Below are 6,299 nucleotides of genomic sequence, written 5' to 3'. Positions count from 1 at the left end.
TCGCCCTGGTAAAGAAAGGGCCCAAGGCGTTGTATATAAGATTCCGTGCGGGGTTTGCGCGGCCTCATACATCGGCGAAACGAAGAACTTTAGAGAGAGAATCCGTCAACATAAAAACGACGTGCGCAAGTTCGATCACGAGCGTAGCGCGGTTGCTGAGCACTGCGATGTCCAGGACCATCGCATTGACTTCGACAACGCATGCATCGTTGACGTTGAGACAAATCCTCGAAAAAGACTGTTCCTAGAATCATGGCACATTCAAACAACGCCACAGAACATCAACAGATCTCTAGGGGCTTTACCATCCGCCTATGTGAATGGGCTTCGTCACATTATTGAAAAAGGCAGAGCCGTAGAAGAAGAAGACCAGACACACGCCGTAGAAGAAAAAGAAAAGGACACTGCTCCTCAACGGCCATAGCCGTAGTCGCCCCTGAAGAAGAGGCCGAATTGGCCTTGAAACGTTGGGTCCCTACAGAAGGGCTTGGTTGGTGTTCGAATTCTTTAATATTAAACTTTGATGTCTTTTATAAATGCCAACTTTGAAGGATTTAAAACGGTGGTCATAGAAATGCAACATGATATAGCCACGCTAAAGCGCGAACAACTGCGAACCCGCAAAGACTGTACTGACCTATACAATCAGCTTTCAGAAACAAGGAAAGAACTGATAGAGCTAAAACAGTACAGCAGACGGAGCAATATCGAGATAAAGGGAGTCCCTTTGTCTCCGACCGAGTCTCTCGATGAAATAATCGTAAACATCGGCGAGAAGCTTCGCACAAAAATTGCAAGTCAGGACATAGATGCCATCCACCGAGTACCGACAAAAGATAAAACTAAATCAAACATTATTGTTCGATTCTTCGCACACTCTGTTGGGACGGTGTGCTACAAGCGGGGAAGAAACAGCGCCTAAATGCCGCGGCTCTCGGCTTCCCAACAAATGAACCAATATACATCAATGAGCACCTATGCGTGGAAAATAAGATCTTGCTTGGGAAAGCCCTGCAACTGAAGCGTGAGAAAAGCTGGAAATACACATGGACTTCACGAGGTAGGATTCTGATGAGAAAAGCAGAAAACTCAAAGGTGATTCAAATTACCTGTAATGACGACCTCGTACAAATTGTGTAATGCCCCCCCCCCCCCCCCCCCCCACTCTGCTTCTATACAATAAATTGAGACTTTGAACTAAAATGCTTTCTGTCACCTCGGTGAATACGTTATACTCAAAGAAAGCTTGTCTTTCCGTGCTACACTGCAACGTCGGAAGTATTCACAAAAATGGAGACGTCCTTCTTGCTTTTCTATCCCAACACTCGTTTACTTATGATATAATAGGCATAACCCAGACGTGGCTAAAAAGTGACGATCATTTTGATATACCTGGGTATGTTTTGGTTTCGCTACCTAGAAATGCAATTCATAGAGGCGGTGGTGTTGCACTGTATATAAAATCGTCTATATTATTTAATGCGCTCCCTCATCTAACATGTTCAACTAACGATATAGAAGCTCTCTTTTTGGAACTTTGTTATGGTGTCGTGGTGGCTGTTGTATATAGACCGCCGGATTCATCTATGTCTTTGTTCCTAAATAAAATGAAAGATATTCTTACATTTATTTCACAAAGCAGTAAGAAACCTGTCATTTGTGGTGACTTCAACATCGATTTGTGTAAAACTGTGCCTTCAGATTATCTACTTCTAACACAGTCATTTAACTTTACGAATGTAATAACAGAACCAACAAGAGTGACACCCGATTCATCCACGCTCATTGACCACATCTTATGTAATCAAGATGCACACGACGGTGCTGGTGTATATGAGACAAACATTGCCGACCACTTTCCAATATTCATATTTCTACTTATAAACGCTGAAGAAACACCTCACCTTAGTACACCCCATTTAAGGTATCGCATTAGTTACGAACTTCTGCATACAAAATTATCGGCATTTAACTTTGATTTACTATTCAATTCAGATATCAACATCGAATTTGGAAATTTTATCACAGTATTAAAAACTGCAATCATTGATTCGTCGAGTGAATTAAGAAAACCGCATTATTCAGAACCGATCTGCCCCTGGATGACTCGTCAAATTTTATGCGCACTTCAAGAGAAGAACATGTGGCAGCAGAAACTGAAACATCATAAACATAATTCTTACTACTTGGCACAATACAAAATGCATCGCAACCTATCTCTATCACTGATAAGAACGCGTAAAAAAGAATATCACTCTAAACTTATATCCGAAAGTCATGGGGACTTCAAGAAAACTTGGAATGTGATTAACTCTGTCATTAAGCCAAGATCGCAGAAGCAAACAACTCCTGTTATAGTCACGGATGAGACTGCAGACGCATTCAACTCTTTCTTCATTAATATTGGAGACCACCTAGCTAACAACATTGCCAGCGGCAGTGCACATTTCGTTTCTCTACCCGACTTCCTTCCAAAAACTTTTATTTTTGAAGAAATTACGACTATAGAAATTATAAATCTAGTTAATTCAATGTCTAATAAAAAATCTGCAGGTTCTGATGGCATCTCAGTTAAGGTCTTAAAATGCAATATTGATGTATTGGAACATATTTTTAACCATTCTATAACAGAAGGTGTATATCCAGATTCACTAAAAATCGCTAAAGTCTGCCCAATACATAAATGTGGGAACGTTAATCAACCTGTAAATTATAGGCCTATATCAGTTTTAAGCACGATTAATACACTATTCGAAAGATTAATTGTACGACGCATTAACTCATTTTTAGAAAAATACAATATTATCACCCCGGATCAACATGGATTTCGTCCAAATAAGTCAACTGCTAGTGCTGTTATCTCTCTCTCTCAGACAACAAATGAGTCCTTAAATGAAAATAACATTAGTATCGGTGTATTCTTAGATATTAAAAAGGCATTTGATACCGTAGACCATAAAATTCTTCTTAATAAATTACAACGGTATGGTTTCAGAGGTCACTCTTTAAATTTCTTTACAAGTTTGTCATCTCGTTCGCAATTCGTTTCTTTGTTAGATCATAAATCCTCGATGAGACAAATAAACACCGGAATTCCCCAGGGTTCTGCACTGGGACCCATACTTTTTTCATTGTACGTTAATGACTTACCTAACATGGCTTTAAACTCTGACATAATAATGTACGCTGATGATACCGTCTTAATTTACACGGACCATTCATTGCATAGCTTACAAAACACAGTCAATCAAGAACTTACAGTTCTCCAGGAGTGGTTTAATTCTAACAAATTGACTTTAAATATAAATAAAACTAAGTATATAGTTTTTCGTTCCAATAGAAAAGATGTTAATACCAACAGCTTCCGAATTTGCATCGGAAATTCAATCCTGGAAGAAGTTAGTTCATTTCAATATTTGGGAGTAACATTAGATTCTCATCTTCATTGGCAACAGCACATTATAAATACATGTAAAAAGTTAACGTACGCTTGTTATGTCTTACTCAAGGCGAGACAATGCTTTGACACTCCCACGATGAAACTTATATATTTTGCTATATTTCATAGTCATTTAACATATTGTATTGAGGCATGGGGCGTAACTTATGACACTTACCTTTTGCCATTGATTAAATTACAGAAGAGAGCCCTCATAATCTTGACATACTATTCCCAACCGTCTCATATCATATTTCATCAACTTCACATTTTTACATTTTTGGAAATAAAACAATATAAGATTGCTTGCTTAATAAATATTATTTTAAAATCAAACAATCCACTGCCAGCGAACATCTTAATTAAGGGTACCCGATTAACAAGGGCGAACACATCTGGTCACTTTAACATACCACGGTCTCATAACGTATACGGCGAGTGACTGATGCAATCATGCGGAACTAAAATCTGGAACACTTTACCATCTTCAGTCACCCAGTCAGGCAACTTTAACAGCGCTTTGAAATACTATATATTTTAAATAGAACATGTCTCCCACCATCCTGAAACTCATTCTCATATTCTGTTATTGAATTCATAAAAAATCATTTCACTTTGAATACACTCGTGCTCCTCGTGTTTTTATTATATAATGTATAAATTACCGGATATAGTTGAACAAGTCACTTTCTACGTTTATTTTCTATTGTCTTTCTTTCTTTTTTTTCTTTTCCTTTTATTGTATTTCTAGTAATATTTCTTAAGAGTGCTGCCTTCCTAATATGTTATTATTAAAATGGGCTTAAACTAGCCAAAAGGCTATGGGCCCAGATGGTTCTCAATAAATTGTACGATGCAACTCATGACAATAAACTCGATTGATTGATTGATTGATTGATACCGCAAAAAAGGTAGACCCTTAACTAGGATTCCAGGGCCCCTTTAACAGCAGAGTGCGTTTCTTTTAAGATGAGGGGTCAACATTAATTACACAGCTCACATAAACATTTAATCATGTTCAACTAGCTAAGCAGGTTGACTGTTAAGAGTTACCCATTTCGGTAGTGATGCGGTTCTAATGTAGAACAAATCTTTCCCCTCCACCGCAGAATGCAATGCTCTTGCCACCGTGCACTAGTCAGGCTTAAGCTTGCGATACAGTCTCTCTGCACTGTGCGTCGCTGCAGATCAACAAATTCTGACAGCACTGTGCTCAACACCTATCTTTGAGATGATATTCAAAATGAATTTCGGCAGCTTGTGATGGAGCCACCACTTAGACACTTCTCATATCATCGGCCTTTGTTTGCCATGTATAAGATCCATCGTATCTACAGTTTGTCTCATTTGTAGCCTCAAAGAGACACTGTTTTATGTAACTACAGGCAGCGTTCTAAAGCTATGCTCGAGTTGTAAGTGAGGCTAGGTTAGGTTATGTTTTAACACAATAGCATTAGGGCTCTCGTGCAGCAAAATATCAGGCGTCCAGCGTCGACCTGTCGAGAAAATCCGATGATGTCTTACGCATAAGGAATCCCATGCAATTCTATGATCCCTTGTGTACGCAAGGAATTATAGGATTTTCCTCCCGACTGCTCCAATCTCCTTTCCCACTGCTGCCCTCCCTGCCCCTGCGCCCGCTTTCCCTCTTCTCATCCACCCCCTACCCTCCAGCTATCGCGAATTCGCTAAGGTTGAGCATAAGTGTCCCGGCAATTTTTGTTTCTTGCACACAAGCAGCTGGCACTGAACCATTGCCATACTCACAAAATTTAGACCAGAGTGCCATTGCTTGTGGCTGCTGAAATCTTCCTGCTGCCAAGACCTTGTATTCAACGAGCCCAAGCCCCATGTTGCATTCCTTGTTCCAACGTAGGATGACCGACCTTATCACTGCACGTATGATTCATACAGAACAGAATAGGTAGAAAATCACAGACTGAAAATATCAAGGAAAGTAAATCCAAGCTACTGTTGAGGCGATGTGAATGGTCAGAGTGATTTCGGAGCACCTACTGGGACAACCAAAAATCTATTTTTAAGCAGGAAAAGGAACTTTGGGAGCATGAGTGCATACTTGGTCTCGTTCATTCCGTTGTGAATATTAAATTGAGATTCATCTGTTAACCCGTCAAATCTAGAAGACAATGTCTGCTTTCCTTTCCCAGTCCTGTGTTACCACCAGCAGTGTCAAAGTTCAAGAAAAAAAAATTGTGAAATTTAGTTATGCACATCAACTACATTTAACATAAGTAGTTTTATGTTTATTCTAACACGTAAATCTAACAATAGCCCGTTGCAGCCTAAGAACGAAGGGCGAGGGTAAGACGGGCCGGGGAGGACGAAGCAAATGGAACGCTAAAGAGAGAAGGAGGTTTCCCCTTCTCTTCTCCAGCGTTCTGTCTGCTTGCTCCTCCCCGGCCCGTCTTACCCTCGCCCTTCGTTCTTAGGCTGCAGCGGACTACAGTAACATACCTGTTCGAGAAATATTACTACTTTATAGGTCTGCACTGTTATCGACAGTGCTAACATCTCCATCATATAATCCATATATTAAATGCATTATATATGTCAGATTTTGTGGGCCATTGTAGTGCGTGAACTTTTTCGGGAGACCCCGTACCAGCAAACCGGCTTGTTTTTTTTAAATTTTACAGCAACTAAGAATTTTCAGATCAGCATTTTACAACTTTCCTGTTTATTCAAAGACCTGTGGACCATCTGTTGTAATGAAAACTGATGGAAACACAGCTCACACAGATATTTACTCTTGTGTAACTAGTTAAGCTGGTTCAGTGTTAAGAGTTACCCATTTCGGTAGTGATGCTGTTCTAATGTAGAACTAATATTTCCCCACCAC

At 39.7% G+C, this 6,299-nt stretch overlaps 1 pseudogene; it reads left to right on the top strand.

Annotated features, from left to right (window-relative positions):
* The first annotated feature begins 574 nt into the window (after window positions 1–574).
* Window positions 575–1,140, top strand: LOC115310251 (annotated as a pseudogene).
* Window positions 1,141–6,299: the final 5,159 nt, after the last annotated feature.

Source organism: Ixodes scapularis, unplaced genomic scaffold (genome assembly GCF_016920785.2).
Source record: "Ixodes scapularis isolate PalLabHiFi unplaced genomic scaffold, ASM1692078v2 ptg001568l_1__unscaffolded, whole genome shotgun sequence".
NCBI classification, from domain to species: Eukaryota; Metazoa; Arthropoda; class Arachnida; order Ixodida; family Ixodidae; genus Ixodes; species Ixodes scapularis.
Note: the sequence above shows the minus strand (reverse complement) of the source record. Positions and strands in the feature narration are given on the sequence as shown.